This window comes from Pan paniscus, chromosome 2 (assembly GCF_029289425.2).
Source record: "Pan paniscus chromosome 2, NHGRI_mPanPan1-v2.0_pri, whole genome shotgun sequence".
Taxonomy (NCBI): domain Eukaryota; kingdom Metazoa; phylum Chordata; class Mammalia; order Primates; family Hominidae; genus Pan; species Pan paniscus.
Window position 1 is genome coordinate 195,996,153 of NC_085926.1, and position 20,493 is coordinate 196,016,645.

Genomic DNA, 20,493 nt, shown 5'->3' on the forward strand with positions numbered 1-20,493 from the left:
GCACTCCACCCTGGGTGACAGAGTAAGAACTTGTTGCGAAAAACAGAAAAAGAAAAAAGAAAAAATGACTCAGAATGCTATGTGAAGTCCTCCTTGAATCTGGCTATCTTTCTCCACGTACACAGGCGTCTCCTTCCTTGGGGCTCCCTTAGTACGTTGTCAAGTTTTCTAGTGTCACTCCACCATCTGAACTGCACATCATGTCTTTGCATGTCTATCCCCTTTGCTGCTAGACTGTAGCAATCATCTTCGTATAAACAGTCTTGATTTTACTAGATATTCCTGGAGTTCCTGCTAAGTGGTAGGCACTGGGGTTTACATAACGGGAATAAAAGCCATCGGGGATGGCTTTTCTAGAGACCACGCCTGAGCTGAGACTTAGACAGAGAGGCTCACCAGATTAAAGGAGGCAGAGGGCAGGAAAGGTAGCACATGCCAGGCAGCGGCAAGAGAGGGAGAGAAGCTTCCCAGGGTATATTTGTCTACATGAGAGGGATGGTGATGGGGGCATTACCAGCAGCTCAGTAATGCCAGAAAAAAGAGCAGACAGAGAAGGGGCTGCAGATGGAGATTTGGGCAGAAGCCAGTTTCTGAAAGCCTTATATAAACCAACAATTATTGTCATTTCTTAAATTTTTTTTAAAAGCAAAATAAATTTAAAAAGCATAATTCCAAGAAAAAGACCAACATTTTATTTTATCTTATCTTATTTGACTTTATTTTTTATCAGAGATGGGGTCTTACTCTGCCACCCAGGCTACAGTGCAATGTTGCTATCATAGCTAACTGCAGCCTCAAACTTCGAGGCTCAAGCAGTTCTCCTGCTTCAGCCTCCCAGGTAGCTGGGATTACAGGTGCAGAACACCACACCCAGCAACATTAAAAAAAAATAGACATGGGGTCTCGCTATGTTGCCCTCCTGGCCTCAAGGGATCCTTCTGTCTCAGCCTCTAACACTGCTGGGATTCCAGGCAGGAGCCACCATTCCCGGCAACACCAATATTTTCAAATGAATAAACTGGAGCGCCATCATTTTATTTTATCATGGATGGGTGAAAACCTTGTAATAAGACATATGTACTCCATGGATTTGTGACAAGGAAACTATAGCATTAATTATGGCTGAAGCTTCCCTTGTCTCCCAGTCGCTTTACATGGTTAAGAGTAGAGACACATAAGTGTCTTACCTTTTGCACCTTCTTCTCCTTTTTACAAATTTGCAGGCTTCATAGCTGTTGTTTCTGTCAAACGTGCAAGTTGTTAGATATTCCTTCTGCAAAACATCACCACTCTGCCTCCTTACATGGCAAAGTTTCATTCGCTCTGCATGCTTACCCTAAATCCCATCCATGTTTCAGAAGCTTGTGCTCATCACCACAAATTTAAAGGTGGATGGCATCTCACGAACATAATAAATACCTAGTAAATAATAACTACACGCTCCCAGGTGACATCTATCCTCCATCAATCCTCTACATAAGGGGTCAGCACACTGCAGACCACAGGCCAAATCCTGCCTACCATATGTTTTTTCTCAATAAAGTTTTATGAGAGTACAGTTGGGCCTGCTCACTGACATGCTACCTGTGACTGCTTTCACACACAATGGCAGGGTTGAGTAGCTACAACAGAGACCACATGGCCTTCAGCTGCTTAAATCTTTCTTGAAAAGAGACAGAGAGAGACCACATGGTCTAAAATATTTCCTACTCGGCCCTTTACAGAAAAAGCATGCCAATCCCTGAACAGAATGCCCTAATTCTCAAATCTAATCTAATGCCTCCCCGGCTCACCATTTTCCAATGAATTTCTAGACCAAACACTGCTGGCTCCCTATCCAAGAGCAGTTCCTTATTGTTTCTTGCTGGAGAAACACAAATCTATTTGGATATTTATTATCCCAATACCCCTCCCCAGCTTCAAAAGAGAAATGATTATTCTAAGCTAATCACATTTGCTTTCCCAGTGCCTGGTTTAGGAATGAGCATGTGGTGTGACCCAGCCAATAAAATATTACAAAAAGGGCCAGGCACAGTGGCTCATGCCTGTAATCCCAGCACTTTGGGAGGCTGAGGTGGGCAGATCACAACATCAAGAGCTCAAGACCATCCTGGTCAACATGGTGAAACCCCATCTCTACTAAAAATACAAAAATTAGCTGGGTGTGGTGGCACGCACCTGTAGTCCCAGCTACTTGGGAGGTTGAGCCAGGAGAATCGCTTGAACCTGGGAGGTGGAGGGTGCAGTGGGCCAAGATCATGCCATTGCACTCCAGCCTGGTGACAGAGTGAGACTCTGTCTCCAAAAAAAAAAAAAAAAAAAAAAAAAAAAAAAAAAAAAAATTACAAAAAGTCCCCTGCATACTTCTGGGTTTTCTCCCAATTTAATAGACACATGTGAAGAAAAGCAGCCCTTGTGAGAACATGATGTTTGGAGCTGTTGCTAAGTAGCCAACCATGAAAGGGGAAATGAACAAGATACTGCCAACATTGTAGCTGAAAGAGGAACAAGTGGGACCCAATTATATCACTGGACAATCAAAACAAGTCTGGTTCTTACGGTTTTGGCCACGGTTAGTTAGGTCTTCTAGTATTTGCAGCCAAAAGCATTCTACCTGAGAAGTTTCCCCTGGCCTACAGGATAAGATCTACTCATTTCTATACTATTAAAAGTCTTTTATTAAACTTGTTTCTAGACACAGGTCAAACAACAACAACAACAAAGTCTTTGCTAAGCTTGCCTTCACTGGCACATACTGAACATAATACATAATAACTATAAGCTATTTCCACCTCATTACCAACCACTCCTATACACTTTTTTTGCACTAGTAAATTTGAACTGCTCACAAACGCTACAAAGCTCACTCAGGTGTCTTACATTTTGAAATTGCTCCTCCTTTTCTAAAACTTTCGTTCTTCGTGGCTGCTGCTTCTGTCAAACATGCAACTTGTTAGATATTCCTTCTGCCAAGCATCATCCCTCTGCCTCCTTATTGGCAAAGTTCCACTCACTCTGCATGCTTACCCTAAATCTGACCCAGATTTTAGAAGCTTGCATTCATCACCACAAATGTAAAAGTGCCTGGCACATACTGAACATAATGCATACATAATAAATTATAACAATAAGCTCCCAGATGACATTGGACACACAGTAAGCACTACATAAGGTAGTAAATAAAATAAATGACAATGGTATTCACAATCTCCTAAGTGTATTTTTAAAATGTATTTTGTAACATTGGAAAAATGCTTAGTCCACTAAAGACACATGATAGTTATTTTTTAATTGGAAAAATGTATGAATGAATTAAAATATTTTTTCTTAAAAATTCTGGTTAAACACAAAAATTAAATAGTTATCTGTATTCTATTATGAGCACCTTAAAGACAAAAACTATTCAATTCCATCTTTGTCTGCTGCAATTTGCCAAACCTAACTTATAGAAGTAGTTTGATAAATATGTACTAAATTAATGGTGTCTTTTTACAGTTTAGATTGTACAATGCATTAGGTGTTATATTTTTGTTACTGTGAACCATTTTTATAATTTTATTATAATTTTTTGAGCCTACAGTTTGGCTAATGGAATATTTATTAAGATCATCTTTTGCCTAATGGTAACAGAGCATTTTTTTTTTTTTTTTTTGAGATGGAGTCTTGAGTCTTGCTCTGTCACCCAGGCTGGAGTGCAGTGGCACAATCTTAGCTCACTGCAATCTCCACCTCCTGGGTTCAAGCAATTCTCTTGGCTTAGCCTCCCAAGTAGTTGGGATTACAGGTGCCTGCCCTCATGCCTGGCTAATTTTTGTATTTTTAGTAGAGATGGAGTTTCACCATGTTGGTTAGGCTGGTCTCAAACTCCTGACCTCAAGTGATATACCTGCCTCAGCCTCCCAAAGTGCTGGGATTACAGGCATGAGCCACCATGCCCAGCCTGGTAACAGAGTCTCTTGTTCTAACAAAATTAATATTATTATGATAATTGTCCAGCACATTTTTAAAAACAGCTTGTTCTAAGAAGTGAATATATCTCATGAGGTTCCAACCTATGGAGAATGAGGAAAAAAATAGACCTTGTTTGTAGAAGAATATGTAACATAACTTCTGCTTCTTGTAAAGGAATTACTTTCCCATCTTCTGCATTCAATAGGTATCTTCAAAAATAATCTCCTATTTGTATGGGTGCACACTGGCTCAGTTTTATGGTCCTTATTGCCATTTGTTTATGGTATCAGAAAGGGATTTTTGAGTTCCCAGTTCTAAAGATAGTTACTTTCTTAGTGACACAAATTCCTGTGTAATACAGTTGACTCTTGAACAACAAGAGTTTGAACTGCAGGGGCCCACTTATATGTAGATTTTTCTTCTGCCTCTGCAACCCAGAGACAGCAAAACCAACCTTTTTTCTTCTTCCTCAGCCTAATCAACCTGAAGATGATGAAGATGAAGACCTTTGGGAGGACTCACTTCTGCCCTATGAATAGTAAGTACGTTTTTTTTCTTTTCTATGATTTTCTTTATAACAGCTTCATTTCTCTAGCTTACTTTATTGTACAAACATAGTATATAACAATGCAGCACATACCAAATATGCGTTCATGGACTGCTTGTGTTATCAGCAAGGCTTCCAGTCAATGGTAGGCCATTAGTTAAGTTTGGAAGGAGTCAAAGTTATACTCAGATTTTCAACTGCACAGGGATCAGAGCCCCTAACTGCCACATTATTCAAGAATCAACTATAATTAATATTTATTTACTAAATACAAACCATTTATTATAAAAATTAAATAGAAGATCCATTTGCATCAAAAGTCCAATTTGTAATGATGTGATTATAGAGGAAAATACAACATACTAACTTAAAAATCTAATTTCTTATTTATATTAATACAAAAATATCATGTCGAATTTCAGGGAACATAAGTAGGTAAATGCATTGTTTTCAGACAATACTGTGAGATTATGAATTAGCTACAACTAACTTCTTAACTCTGAATTCTAAACTAAATAAATTAAATTTAAAAAATTTATATACATATATATTTTAAACTGCTCTTTTATGATTAAAACTAAGTAATCTTACTTTTTTTTTTTTTCGGAGATAGAGTCTTGTTTTTTTATCCAGGCTGGAGTGCAGTGGTGTGATCTCAGCTCACTGCAACCTCCACCTCCTGGGTTCAAGTGATTCTCCTGCCTCAGCCTCCTGAGTAGCTGGGATTACAGGTGCCTGCCACCACGCCCAGCTAATTTTTGTATTTTTAGTAGAGATGGGTTTTGCCATGTTAGCCAGGCTGGTCTCAAACTCCTGACCTCAGGTGATCCACCTGCCTTGGCCTCCCAAAGTGCTGGGATTACAGGCATGACCCATCATGCCTGGCCTGTAATCTTACTTTTTAAAATCAATAAGACCACCAAGAGAAATGAGAAATTGACTAAAAGAAGTCCTACCTTAATTGTCATTTTGAAGATGATTTTAAAGTACTTATTTTTATGTTCCAAAATTTGTTGTTGAATGCTATGCATAATAAATGTAATAAATAAAATTACTATTTTAATACTGACATGAAAAATATTTACCAACTATGTTAAATTCTTAAAGCATTTCAGACAATATCAGAGCTAATATCAGAACTCTAATGTCCTATACACTTTAAAATTTTAAGCTCTATAAACTTACTAAGCTTCTAATTAAAGAAGAAAAACATGAAGTACTCATAAACTGAGAGAAGCATAGCCCAGTAAATTAATTCTAGTTAGCTTAACATCCTGGAAAGTGTCCTGCACTCAGAATAAGTCCTCACTTTGTAACCAATAGGTATTTTGTTTTCAGACCAGTTGCTTCTCTTAGGCTCCATGGCTTTTTCTAAAAAATAAGGATTTTACTACCTCACTTCACTAGGCTGTTAGGAGGATGTAATGAGATAACATGTTTAAATATTCAGAGAAATAGTAAAGCAATGGAATAATTTATTCTTGAACTGTATTGCTGAAACAATTTTGGAATCTCAAAACCTGATGGGTGTTTTTTCATAGGTTCTAATATTTGAATGTCACAGTTTTCAGAAAATGTTATTAAGTGCTAATTTTGGTTATTAGTTCTATTCATTGTGGCTTGTAGTTCAGAGCATTTTAGCTAATTCATAACTTGTAACTAAATTTATATATAAATATATTATTATCTCATTAAAATAGATTACCTAATTGTTCCCTATTACTGAGCTCATCAATCACACCAAGGGCAGAAAACTAATAAATATCAAAACCTGGCTTGGACAACTACCATTCCTTCTCTACCTCCTCAAACTCGGAGCCAGCAGGTCTGTGTTAGAGGCTGCATCTTCTTGGTCCTCTCCAACTGACATACAAGACAAAACCTGCTTGTCTTGTTTTTCGGTTCCATGAAAGAGATGCAAGTTGACGTTTCCTCATTTCCAAGTCATGGACTAACAACATGTTTGCATGTAACATCCCATATGTTACTCAGCGCTGTTCTCATTTCACAGATCACCTTACGTGAATACTTTTATAATAACAGTAACAACAATTTCAATATTGGATGTCTCCTGTTTTGGTCTGACTTGCACTGTTTCCTTGGAGCTAGTTAACAAATAGTCAAATGACCTTCTGGGGACTGTGCAAAATGTGGAATGCTTGCTGAATTTGTGTGCCATCCTTAGGCAGCAGCCATGCTTATCTGCTCTGTGTTGATCCAATCTTAGAATATACGCTGCTGAAACAAGTATAAAGCCCTGTTTTATACATGGATACTCATGAGTCATGGATGAGGCTTAGCTCTGTTAAATCCAAATTACCTAGTTTATATACGATAATTCTATTGAATGACTTCCTGTGAGGTAGAATTTTTAAATATTTTAAAAACTTGAGGTAGAGATGCAAGTAGCCTGAGAGATTTTCGTTGTTATGGAAACACATTACTTGAGGGGCCAACTGAAAATTGGTGCCCACTACTCTATTGCAGGATAATGTGGAACCTTCTGCTATCTAACAAAAGCTGCTACACAGGACAGAAAAAAGCCTCGAGGTACAGACGTGATAACAAAAGGGAAAGGGACCTCTGATCTCTTCCTGCCACATTATTTGAATGTCCCTGACTGCTGAAGACAATCCCAACTAACATTTGCTAGAGAAAAGATGAATACAGGTCTCAAAGGATAACTTACCATCAAGGTCTAGGCTAAGCCTAGCTAAGAGGTGGGCAACAAATAAGGTTTTTAGTGTTAGGGGAGGGTCAATTTACTCACTATGTGTGTGGGTAAAGCCAGGAGGCCTCACTGCCAGAGCAGTGTGCTGGGAACAACGGCTGAGCATATGTACATGAACTAAAAAACACTGTAGCTGTGAGCTTTGTGTGTGAGTCACCACAAAGAGTGAGGGGTCTGAATCAGTAAAGGCATCACTGTAGCTGTGAACTCTGTGTGTGAGTCACTACGAAGAGTGAGGGGTCTGAATCAGTAAAGGCAGCCTGGTGGCAAAGGTTAGTCATTACCAGATCGCAGGACCAGTTACAATGGCAGCAATACAAGTGAATCAATGGAAACAGAATATTTAGAATGGCCTTTTCCCCCTATCTTCTGACTTGTAAAGCAAGATTGTCTTCCTTGGACTTAGGGAACCCCTTAGCTTTTTGAAAAATTCAAAGGATGAAGGCATAGGAGATAGCCCCAGGGAACAATCCAAGACTTTCTGCTAAACTGGACATTTCAAGACCCAATAACTAATTAGAAAAGTCAGGCCAGGCATGGTGTCTAGCAGTTTGGGAGGCTGAGGCAGGAGAATCAGTTGAGCTCAGGAATGTGGGCAACATAGTGAGACCTTGTCTAAAAAAAAAAAAAAAAAGAAAGAAAGAAAAACAAGTAAAAATGTGACGCTATTTATATCTCACATATAAGGTTATATATAAGGTTATGCTTGGAATAAAATGAACACTGAGATCCCTAGGGATAAAGGTCTTTAAAAGTCCTGAAAGAAACTTGCACTCATTGCTACTTCTAACTAGTCTAGCTTTCTGTGTGATTTCTGGCTAAACAGTGGACTAATCATCAACAGCAGGTGCACTTGCCTGGTTCTTCACTAAAAATGCCACCATTTACTGTCTCTTACAAATTACAGCAAGCAAAAGTGGTGTATTTCCCTCCTGTAAGAAAGCAAAAACAATGTACAATTCACAAAATTACATATTTCTCAATTGAACTAAAAATCTCCTATATGATGCTATGAACTTAAACTTACAATATAACAAGTAAATGCAAAGCAGTCCCTTCCTTTTCACTCCTCTGTGCTTTCCCACACACTGCCTTGCAAACACCCCTCCTCTCCCTCCCCACGTTAACTTTGATCATCTCCAAAACTGACTTTATCTACCAGTCCTGAAAATCCTTGCTTCTATCACAGCATTTAGCACAATATGTTGTAATTATTTCACTGTTTCCCACTGAAACCAAGAGTTTCTTGAGGGCAAGGGCTGTGTCCTTTTTCTCTACAACCCTAAAACCTAATACATAGTAGCAAATGCTTTAGGTTTTTAAAATAAATTAATGATGAAAATTATTATCTTTAGAGCAGTGTTTCTTAAACTATCTTCCAAGGAATATTTGTTTTACCAGAAGAACTGTACCCCAACAGAAAGATGCCATGATCACCTGCATTTGAGAAGTATTACAAAACCGTATTATATGGCCAACAATCAAGAAATCCCTTCAACTTTGCCTAATTCCAATTTGACAATACTTTTTGTGGCAAACGTTAACATTTTAGGAACTAGAGTTTCAGGGATACAGTTGCCAGAACTTCCCAGTTCAGGTGGAGGTTTCCTCTGGGTGGTGCAAACTTGCTTGATTTACTTCTATAAATGGTGTCAGGATCCAATGTCAATGTCAGGCACTCCTGATCCAAATGGGTCACTAAGGAAATGAGCTCTGAATTAAGACAGACTGACTTCAATGCACTTATTTTCATTATTATTAAATAGTCCATGGGATTTCTCCTAATATAAGAGGATAGATTTTTATCTTAACTGTTAGAAAGCTCAGTATATTCTGTGTAAGAGAGACAGGTTAAAAGTGTTTGAAAATAAATATTAAAAAAGCAAAGCTCAGTAAGAAATTTTATTCTCAATTATAATGATAACCCTGGGATGCTAATGCAACTTTATTTTTTAAATCCATTTGTATTGGTTTCCATTCAAATTGCTATTTAACATTTTTTTTTACTTTAGGCAAAATGTAAATCAGAAATAAAATTACAATGGCTTATCAATAAAAGTTTTAATATTGATGTATATGGCTTATTTCTAGCATAATAAAAGCCAATAAGTCACTTGCATTTTTAAGGGACATTGTTGAGAAGCATGACATAATGTTTGCAATATTCATAAACTAGCCAACTCTCACCAGGAATAACCTAAAAAGGCTTCCAGGCATTCTTATGAGCAGATGACTATTTGTGGTATACATATAAAAAAGAGCTAAACAAACTTTTGAATTCTAAAATTGAACCCCATAATTGAGGGATTTATAAACTATAGACTATATATTATAAACCAATATACACTGTCTTGAAAATCTTGAAATCTTTATGAAAATATACTATAAAACAGGAGTTGTAAACTCAAATACTTATAAGGATGAGGAGATTACCTAAGTAAGTGAAGTACTCAGGTGGGCACAGTAGCAAACTGGAGAATATGTGCCTCCTACACAGGGCAACCTCTGCACAGCAGACCAAGCAGTGATGTGGTTCCGGGGACACCAGATTTGATTCTTAAGACAGGCCTGAGGTCCAGATTTCTGCATGAGTCTACTAAATTTTACATGCTAACTCAATTTAAAGAGGCAAATGAACAAATCTATGTGCCACAGTTAGACTATAGCCCTTGTGTATTTATAGTTTCCATGAATGTGTACTAAATGATTTTGTATAAACCAAGTATTTGCATGTGAAACTTTTTCTGTCTCTAGTATCATGTGTTTTATATAAAAATCAGCCCCTGATATATATATATATAATAAAAATTGCTGTTAAGACTCATAATACCCACCTGAAGAATTTTCCCAAAATTTATTCATTTGAAATCTGTTTGTATATTATTTTCCCAGATTGTTAACCAAATAGATAATTAGCTCATAAGACTGCTGAAACTAACTTATTAAAAGAATTCCTATAGTATTCTCACTGACTTCATGGATTTCAGTGTTTAAAACTGACATCCTGATTGTGCCAAAGCTCTATAAACTTAACAGACATACTGAGATAGTCCATAATACAACTTCAACTGAAAAAAAAAAAGGTTCAGGATTTGCTACTAATCTAATTGAGAAAATTTCACTTGTAATGAACATTTGTTGACACATAATCACTTGAATGGTGACAAAGGAACATGAAATTGTGAAAGGGTCAGGCTTTACCTATTGAAAGATTACCCACAAGCAAATTGCTAAAGGCTCTCTGAATGGCAGTGAATGATTCCTGGTGGGAAGGAAAAGGTGTATTTCTGTAAGCTGAGATATATTGCCAGCAATATTTCCTTTTACTTTCCAGTCACAAATGTAGAGAAAGATAAGTCAGGCTAACATTATTGGAAAGGAGAACTTTGAAGAAAGTAGCACCTATCAAATGCCAACTCTTTTAGAGATTTCTTATGTTTTTGAGATACGGGAATTTATATACTGCACTTACCTATTCTGTGGTTCTCAATCAGGAGTGTATTCAAACCCTGAGGTGTTTTTTTTTTCTGTTGTTGTTGTAAGAGACAAGAGTCTTACTATGTTTCTCAGGCTGGACTCAAACTCCTAGGCTCAAACAATCCTCCCACCTCAGCCTCCTGAGTAGCTGGGACTACAGAAACAAACCACTGTGTGTGGCTTCAAGAAAATATTTTTAACCATACCTGTTCAGACCTTATTAGCTCAGTTACATCAAAATCTTCAGGGGAAAGCCTACATTTGTACACTTTTAACAAAATTCCCCCAGGTCACTGTAATGCACAATTCTAGCTGAGAATTACTGCAGAGAATTACTACTGCTGAGAATTACTACAATCACTTCACTTTCATCACTCACCCACACCACCAATATCCTTTATCAGCTTGGGATGTGGCCAAAAAGAGAAAAGAGTATGAGATAGAGTTGTTTATTAACACTCCAGTTAATTTTCCTGGGTATGGGTAGAACAGGGACAAGTAAACTCAAAATCCCACTTGATTTTGCTATTTATAAGCTCCTTAACTCCCACCTTCCCACCAAGACATTCTAGATTTGAGAGGAGAGTTTGGACTCTTAGCTAAGTGGCTGTTTTTGCCAGGATGGGTAATAAGTCAGTCACTAATTCGTTCGATCATTTCCTGAAGTGTTTCTCACTTCATCACCAGCTATTCACAGCCAATCTGGTTTCCTCAGAGGCCTCTAAAAATTAATCTTTAAGCAAGTTTCAATCACTTTGTTTACCAAACCAAAAATAATTACCCCAAAGCTGAAGAGCATTTTGTCTCAATACATAAACTGGAAAAACAACAAACTAAAAAACAAAACCTCTTATTGGCATTTTTCCTCATTACCTAATTTCCAAGTGACCTACATGTTTTTGATTGCTCTCCTTTTCCTTCCCCATTTTTCCCTCTTAAACTTTGCCACTGAAAGGCACATCAGTTTTTTTTTTTTTTTTGAGAAAACTGTCAGCAGCAGCAAGATTTCCATTTATTGCAAGTTGCTTCAGTTTTGTTTTGAGTTTTAAGATAAAGCCTATTTCCAGGGTAAATTCTTTTCCTGTGTCTGCGTGTGTGTGTGTGTTTTACATAATTAGAAAAAAAAAATACACCTGGGGTAGGAAACAAATACTTGAAGAAGTTTTACCTTAACAAATTCACAAATACTTCCCATAAGTGCACTAAACAAGCTGTGCCCTCTAATGCTTCTTTAAAAGTATCAATATTTAAAGTAAAATCTGAGACAATTAAGCTATTTCAAGATATTTTCATTCAGGAATGCCTGATCATCCAAATATGAAAAATTGACTCTTACCTATGTCAATGTTAAAACAAATATTTTGAAAAGAAAGTTGATTGATCTATATACCTTGTTTAGTGCTTCAGTATTTGCATGGTGGGAAAGCAGGCTTCCTGCCAGTGAAGTCCCCTTATCATACACAGCATCATGAAGAGCAGTGTTGCCGTAGACATCCTCAATGTTTACCATCATGAAGAGCAGTGTTGCTGTAGACGTCCTTAATGTTTGGATTGGTGCCATGTTCCAGCAGAATAATGGAACACGTCTCTTCCTGGCAATATACAGCCTATCAGTGTTAGATGAAAACTTAGACTATAAATTCTAAGAATTCAAAATACATATTCCACAGGTTTCACCAACTAGTTATATTTAAATGAGATAAATTCATTTTAATTCTATGTATTTAGTGAAATCTTTTTCATGCTGAGAGAGTTGGCTACTGTATACCTTCATTAAAGGCATCCTGTTTAGTCTGTCACAGATGTCGATCTGGCATTTTCTGCTCAGCAAGAGAGTGACCACTTCTACACGGCCATAGGCAGAGGCCAAATGTAGAACAGGCCTAGGAGAGTGAGAGGAGTTTTCAGGAAATTGTAGTGCAGTATCTCAAAACCTACAATGGTTCATGTAATTGTAAACATTGAAGAGCATTCCTCTGCCTTCAAAACAAATAATTTTCTTTTGAAGAAAGTACATTTATTAGCTCTTACTGCTCACTCCCTTAATGAAACAGCAGCCTATTTGGACAGAATGAGCTTGGTGTTTGGATTCAGTTCAGCTGGGGCTTGAGTTCTACTTTGAACTCAGTCACGTACCAGGCATTGCTTAGCCTTTCTGTGCCTCATTTTCCTCATTAATAAAATAAAGATGACAATAGCAGCTAGTTCACAGGACACCATTGTGATGCTTAAATGGGAATCTATGTAAAGTATTTAGAACCATTTCTAGAACAAGCAACAACTCAATAATTGTTAGATTGTTGGTTTTTTTTTTTTTTTTTTTTTTTTTGAGACAGGGTCTTGCTCTGTTTCCCAGGCTGGAGTGTAATGGTGTATTACATATATTTCATATATTGCCTCACTGCAGCCTGGAACTCCTAGGCTCAAGTGATCCTCCTGCCTCAGCCTCCTGAGTAGCTGGGACCACAAGAGTACACCAGCATGCTCAGCTAATTATTAAAAAAAACTTGTAGAAGGAATGTTGCTTTGTTGCCCAGGCTGGTCTCAAACTCCTGGCATCAAGGGAACCTCCCATACTTCTATATCTATTGTCACTTTCAATGGTCACATATTATTCCATCCTATGGATGCAACTGAAACTTATTTATAGGACACATTCTGAGGGTTCTTTTTAACATAAATGCTGAGAAAAACAAAGTACATGTATCTCTATTTTCTAAAGGTATTTTAATACAATGGAATTGATAGGTAAATGGCATATACATTTTTAAAATGTGGTAATTACCACCAAATTATCTATTTGAAAAGTCATCAGTAACTTAAACTTTAGGCAGCGGTATAAGTACCACTGCTGTTTATTCTCACAAACATTGTGGATAGAAAAGAGTCTCATTCCTCTTTTAAATTCTTTTACGAGAAACACTAAGGATTTTTTCCTATGTACATAAGTAACTTGTGGATCTGCAAAAAAGTACTTTGCTCACTTTTAGAGTTGTTTTCTTGTGGATTTGATTTGAAAGAATTCCCTATAAAATAAAGATGTGCTTTTTATCTGTATATAAATGATATATATAACATTATATCAGTATTATATACAATTTTTTATATGTATAATCAGTTATATATCATAATATATATAATAAAAAGTAAATTCCCTGTAGGATGAAGTACACTTTTCATCTGAATATCTATTTATATATATATTAGTAAAAACATATACATAGTAAATATTTTTCAAGTATGTTATCGTTTGTTAATTTCTTATACACAGGGGGGTTTTAATTTTTTTTTTTTTTTTTTTTTGAGACAGAGTCTCGCTCTGTCACCCGGCTGGAATGCAGTGGCACGATCTCGGCTCACTGCAACCTCCACCTCCCAGGTTCAAGTGATTCTCCTGCCTCAGCCTCCCGACTATCTGGGACTACAGGCGCGTGCCACCATGCCAGGTTCATTTTTTGTATTTTTAGTAGAGATGAGGTTTCAGTGTGTTAGCCAGGATGGTCTTGATCTCCTGACCTCATGATCCGCCCACCTCAGCCTCCCAAAGTGCTGGGATTACAGGCGTGAGCTACTGCGCCTGGCCTGGGGGTTTTAATTTTTAGTTTGCTAAATCAACCTTCAGAATGCCTGCTTGTGAGGTCATTCTTAGGAAGGCCTTTGGCAATGTAAAAGGTACCTGTATAAATAAGCATTTGTGTTTTCTTCTGGTACTTTTCTCATTTTGCATATGTAAAAATTTCAATCTGTATTCCATCAGGAACTCATTTTTGTGACATAAAATTTCATTAGTTTTCTTCAAAGAGCAGGCATTTTATTAACAACTCAACCCTTCCTACTCATCTGAAATGTTACCATTATCAGTCCTTACATCTATATCTTACATATATTTCAGTGTTTCTGGGTTTCCATTCTGTTCCATGTATTTATGTCTTTTCAGCTGTTAGTAAATAATTGTGGGAATTAGTAGCACATTTTGATATCTAGAGGAGCAAGATATAAAAATTTTTAAATGTCATCACAATAGTAAGACAGCAGATGTCGTGCAAAAATGATAAATCCTTGATATTTTCATTCGGTTTATGTAAAACTGATAAACATGGCAAGAGCTCATGTTTTGAGAAAACTGAGCCTTCCCATTCAAGGAACCCACCTCCCACTTCCAAGTGTCCCTCTAAGAAGCTCCAGTAAAGAACCTGTCTACCTGGGTGGATTCGGACGTAAAACCGACACAGGCTTTTATCTGAGAACTTGCCGCCTGCTGAACATGACTCATGGTATTTTTGACATGGGAATGAGTTCTCAGTAAGCACCTCCATGACCCCACGTTTTAAACGTGTATATGCTCAACTTTGCGAGTTAAATCACTCAACTTCTCCACCAAGTGCTCCAGGCGGGGAATTGCCAGCGATGGACAGCAGCTGAGGCTCCGTTGGGCTCCGCTGCTCTGAGGGTGCCCAGCGCCCTCCAAGGCCCCCGTCCCAGGGGCTGCGGGGCTGCGGGGAAGCCGGGCCTGGGGACCCCCTCCCACCCCGGCGGAGCCCCCGCTACCTGTCCTGGGCTTCCACGTCCCGGCACCTGCGCGCCAGGCGGCGCTCCACCTCCGCGGCGTCGCCCTTGAGGGCCGCCCTGTGGATCTTCCGCAGTTCCGCGTCGCTGGTGTGGTACCCGGGACCCGCGTACTCGTGGCCGATGGAGCCCAGGACCGCCCGGCCCAGGCGTCTCCCGAAGCTGAAGAGCTTCCTCGTGGGGCGACTTCTCCTCAGACGCCCACCACCGGCTCCTGAGCCCCCGCGGCTCCTCGTGGCCTTTCCACTAACCCTAACCCCAAACCCGAGATGTAGCTCAGAATCCGCGACCCAGCCGGGTCCACCACAGCCTTCAGCAGCGACACTCGCAGCCTCTGACCTCTCAGCCCGCGAAGCCGTTAGGCGCGCGCCTGCAGCTCAGCGCCCGCGCGGACTCCGGAAGCCGCTCCCAAGCCCGCGCTGCCGACAGGGGGCGGCTGCGGCTCGGGCGCAGGCGCCGCTGGCTTGCGGGTTCTCCTGGGCTCGCCGGGGACGTCCCGTAGTCGCAGGCGCGCAACCCGCCCGGCCTGAGGGCCCGCCTGGCCGTGACCCCCGCCCCGCTCCTCCTCCGAAGAGAGATCGGGGCCGCTGGCAGGAGCTCTCCGCAGCCACCAGGGATGGGGCTGTGGGCCAGTTCCCGCCCCGGTGCAGCCGCCGCCGGGCAGACCGCCTGGCTTGGCCGCAGCCGCGGCATCTGGCTCCGGTTCTGCGAGGCTGGGAGCGCCGGCGAGCTTGGGAGCTGCCAGGCGGCTGCTGCGAGCAGGCAGAGGGCGCCTGGAGCTTGGGCCCTCAGGCGGCGGAGCATGGCCTGGGCGGCCTCGGGATCGCGAGTGCACCTGGCCTGAGAGCCTGCCAGGCCCTGCCCCCGCTCGGCTCCTCCTCTGCCGGAGCTCCGGACCGCAAGCCAGGGGCCCTCTGCAGCCACCGGGAATGGGGCTGAGGGCGGGTTCCCGCCCCTGTGCAGCCGCCCCAGGGCCGACTGCCTGGCTTGGCCGCAGCCACTGGTACATCTGGCTCCGGTTCTGAGATGTTGGGAGTGCGGGCGGGCTCGGGGGTTGCCTGGAGGCTGCTGCCTGCACACAGAAGGCGGCTGCAGCTTGGGTGCCCAGGCGGGCTGGAGGGGCATGGCCTGGGCGGCCCCGGGATCGCCAGCGCGCCCAACTGAGGGTCCCCAGGACGTACCTCCCGCCCCACTCCTCCACCGCAGGGAGTTCGAGGCCGCTGGCATGGGCACTCGGCATTCACCCCGATGGGGTTGAGCGGCAGGTTCTCAGTTCTCGCCCCTGTGCAGCCGCCGCCGGGCAGAATGCCTGGCTTGGCCGCAGCCCCCGGGACACCTGGCCCTGGTTCTGCGATGCTGGGAGCGCGAGCAGGCTCGGGAGTTACCAGGCAGTTGTTGCCTGCACACAGAGGGCGACTGCAGCTTGGGCGCCCAGGCGGCGGAGCATGGTCTGGGTGGGCTCCAGAACGCTGCGCGCCAGGCCTGTGGGCCCCCCTGGTGGTGCCGCCCGCCCCGCTCTTCCTCTGCCGGAGCCTGGAGCAGCTGGAATGGCCACTCTGCAGTCACTGGGGATGGAGTTAAGTTTTCTTATCCCATGCATGCACACGAAAAGGTAACTATTATGTGAGGTAATTAACATGTTAATTGACTTCATTTTGGTAATCATTTCAGAATGTGCATATAAACACATCACACTGTCCACCTTGAATATGTGCAATTTTTATTTCTCTATTAAACCTCAGTAAAGCTGAAAAAATTAACAGGATCGAAAGGATAACCCCGCAGTTTTATAGTAGTAGTTGGACACTTCAATACCTCATTTATGGGCAAGGACTTCATGTCTAAAACACCAAAAGCAATGGCAACAAAAGCCAAAATTGACAAATGGGATCTAATTAAACTAAAGAGCTTCTGCACAGCAAAAGAAACTACCATCAGAGTGAACAGGCAACCTACAAAATGGGAGAAAATTTTCGCAACCTACTCATCTGACAAAGGGCTAATATCCAGAATCTACAATGAACTCAAACAAATTTACAAGAAAAAAAACACAACCCCATCAAAAAGTGGGTGAAGGACATGAACAGACACTTCTCAAAAGAAGACATTTATGCAGCCAAAAAACACATGAAAACATGCTTACCATCACTGGCCATCAGAGAAACGCAAATCAAAACCACAATGAGATACTATCTCACACCAGTTAGAATGGCAATCATTAAAAAGTCAGGAAACAACAGGTGCTGGAGAGGATGTGGAGTAATAGGAACACTTTTACACTGTTGGTGGGACTGTAAACTAGTTCAACCATTGTGGAAGTCAGTGTGGCGATTCCTCAGGGATCTAGAACTAGAAATACCATTTGACCCAGCCATCCCATTACTGGGTATATACCCAAAGGACTATAAATCATGCTGCTATAAAGACACATGCACACGTATGTTTATTGCAGGACTATTCACAATAGCAAAGACTTGGAAGCAACCCAAATGTTCAACAATGATAGACTGGATTAAGAAAATGTGGCACATATACACCATGGAATGCTATGCAGCCATAAAAAATGATGAGTTCATGTCCTTTGTAGGGACATGGATGAAATTGGAAATCATCATTCTCAGTAAACTATCACAAGAACAAAAAACCAAACACTGCATATTCTCACTCATAGGTGGGAATTGAACAATGAGAACACATGGACACAGGAAGGGGAACATCACACACTGGGGACTGTTGTGGGGTGGGGGGAGGGAGGAGGGATAGCTTTAGGAGATATACCTAATGCTAAATGACGAGTTAATGGGTGCAGCACACCAACATGACACATGTATACATATGTAACTAACCTGCACAATGTGCACATGTACCCTAAAACTTAAAGTATAATAATAATAGAATATATTAAAAAATTAATGGATAGAAAAACCAGATAGAAGCTTGATGAGAAATGGAAGACCTGAACAACAGTATAAGCCATTTAGAGCTAATACACATATGCAGAACAGTCCACTCAACAACAGCAGAATATACATTCTTTTCAAGCGGATATGGAACTTTCTCTAGGATAGGCCATATCTTCATCCACAAAATATGTCCTAATCATTTTTAAAAGCTTGAAATCATACAAAATATAATTTACAATCACAATGGAAGAAACTACAGATACATAAAAAATGAAAACTGGAAAATTCACAAATATGTGGGAATTACAGAATACACTCAAACTAACAGTGAGTGAAGGAATAAATCACAAGGAAAATTATAAAACATCTTGAGACAAATTAAAATAAAAACAAAACATACCAAAACTTATTGCATACGGTGAAAGTAGAATTCAAAGGAAAATGTATGGCTATAAACAACTACATTTAAGAAAAAATCTCAAATCAGTAACTTCACTCTATACCTACGGGCAGTAGAAAAAACAAAAAAAGACTAAATCCAAAGCTAGAAGAACGAAAGAAATAATAAAGATTAGAGCAGAAATCAATAAAATAGAAGGTTGAAAAGCAGTGGAAGAAATAAACATAGCTAAAAGTTGATTCTTTGAAAGATCAAACCTTTCACTATATTTACTGAGCAAAAGATGGAAGACTCAGTATTAAAATCATAAACGGAAGTGGCACCATTACTACCCACTTTACAGAAATAAAAAAGGATTATAGGACTATACTGTGAACAACTGTATGACAACAAATTAGGTGCCCTGGATGAAATGGGTGAATTGCTAGAAAGACACAAACTACCAAAATGGCTCAAGAAGAAAGAGAAAATCTGAATAGACGAGGAGATTGAATTAGTAATCGAAAGCGATTTAACGAAGAAAGATTTATGACCAAATAGCTTCATTAACTGGTGAGTCTACCTAACATTTGAAGAATTAACACCATTTCTTCCCAAACTTTTCCGACAAAATGTGTGAAGAAGGAATACTTGCTAAATCACTTTTTGATAACAGCATTATCCTGATACCAAAGCCGAGATCGCGCCATTGCACTCCAGTCTGGGCAACAAGAGCGAAACTCCGTCTCAAAAAAAAAAAAAAAATTCAGTGTAATATACTATAATAGTAAAATGAATAAGCACATGATTATTTCAGTTGATGCAGAAAAAACATTGATGAAATACAACACCCGTTTATGATAAAAATACTCAATAAACTAGGCATAGAAAGGAACTTCTGCAATATGACACTAGGATATATAAAAAACTGACAGTTAATATCATGCTCAATGATGAAACACTGAAAGCTGTTTCCCTAACATCTAGAGCAAGGCAAGGATGGTGGCTTTGCCCCTTCTATTCAACATAGCACTGGCAGTTCTAGCCAGAGAAATTAGGCAAGACAAAGAAATAAAAGGCATCTAAATTAGAAATAAAAAAAGAAGTAAAATTATATCTACACATGATCTTATATCTATGAATCTCCAAAGAAAACACAAAACCCATTAGAACTAATAAAAGAGGCAGGATGCAAGACAAACATATGCAAATTAGTTTTATTTCTATATAGTTGTAATGAACTATCAAAACATTTTTAAAATCCCATTTATAATAGCATCCAGAAATAAGATATTCAGGCATCAATCTAACTATGGTGGTATACACAAAACTTTGCTGAAAGAAACTAAAGAGAGTTGAAATAACTGGAAAGATATTCTGTGTTCATGGATTGTAAGACAATATTGTTAATATGGCAATACCATCTATAGTAATCTATAGATTCAATGCAATACCATCAAAACCCCAAAGACATTTTTTGCAGAAACAGAGAAACTCATTCTAAAATTCATACAAAAACTCAAAGGATCTGACATAGACGAAACGATCTTGAAAAAGAACATTGGAAAACTCACATTTTCCAGATTCACAACGTGCTACAAATCTACAGTAATCAAGAGAGTGTTTTACTGGCATAAGACCAATTGACATTTAGAGCAATAGAATAGAATTGAGATCCTAGAAATTAGTCTTCACATATATGGTCGACGACTGTTCAACAAGGGGGCCAAGACCAGTCAATGGAGGAATGAACAGTCTGTTCAACAGCTGGGTATCAGTGCACAGGAGAGAAGTTAGACCCTTGCCTTGCACTATATACAAAAATTAACTCTAAATTAACAGAAGACTTAAATATAAGGACTAAAATGTGTAACTCTTGGACGAAAACACACAGGAAACCTTCATGACCTTTGAGTCTTAAGTGTTTTTTGAAATATGA

General features: G+C 39.8%; 1 protein-coding gene and 1 non-coding gene across 6 annotated transcripts in view; one reads left to right on the plus strand and one right to left on the minus strand.

Moving 5' to 3' along the window:
• The window catches only part of LMLN (leishmanolysin like peptidase), a 112,550-nt gene extending 104,177 nt beyond the window's left edge, over positions 1–8,373 (plus strand). For 2 of the 5 annotated variants that reach the window (XR_008624984.2, XR_008624974.2), the window contains 2 exons: positions 4,425–4,489; positions 6,986–8,370. The gene's annotated coding sequence lies outside the window, so the exon portion shown is untranslated. Of the gene's footprint in view, positions 1–4,424; positions 4,490–6,985 lie in introns of all 5 variants that reach the window. The other 3 variants (XR_008624975.2, XR_008624976.2, XR_008624983.2) reach the window with 3 other exon arrangements.
• LOC112439396 (U6 spliceosomal RNA) lies at positions 6,643–6,747 on the minus strand. The gene has a single exon (XR_003027690.1). It is a non-coding gene; the product is annotated as a U6 spliceosomal RNA (small nuclear RNA).
• Positions 8,374–20,493: the final 12,120 nt, after the last annotated feature.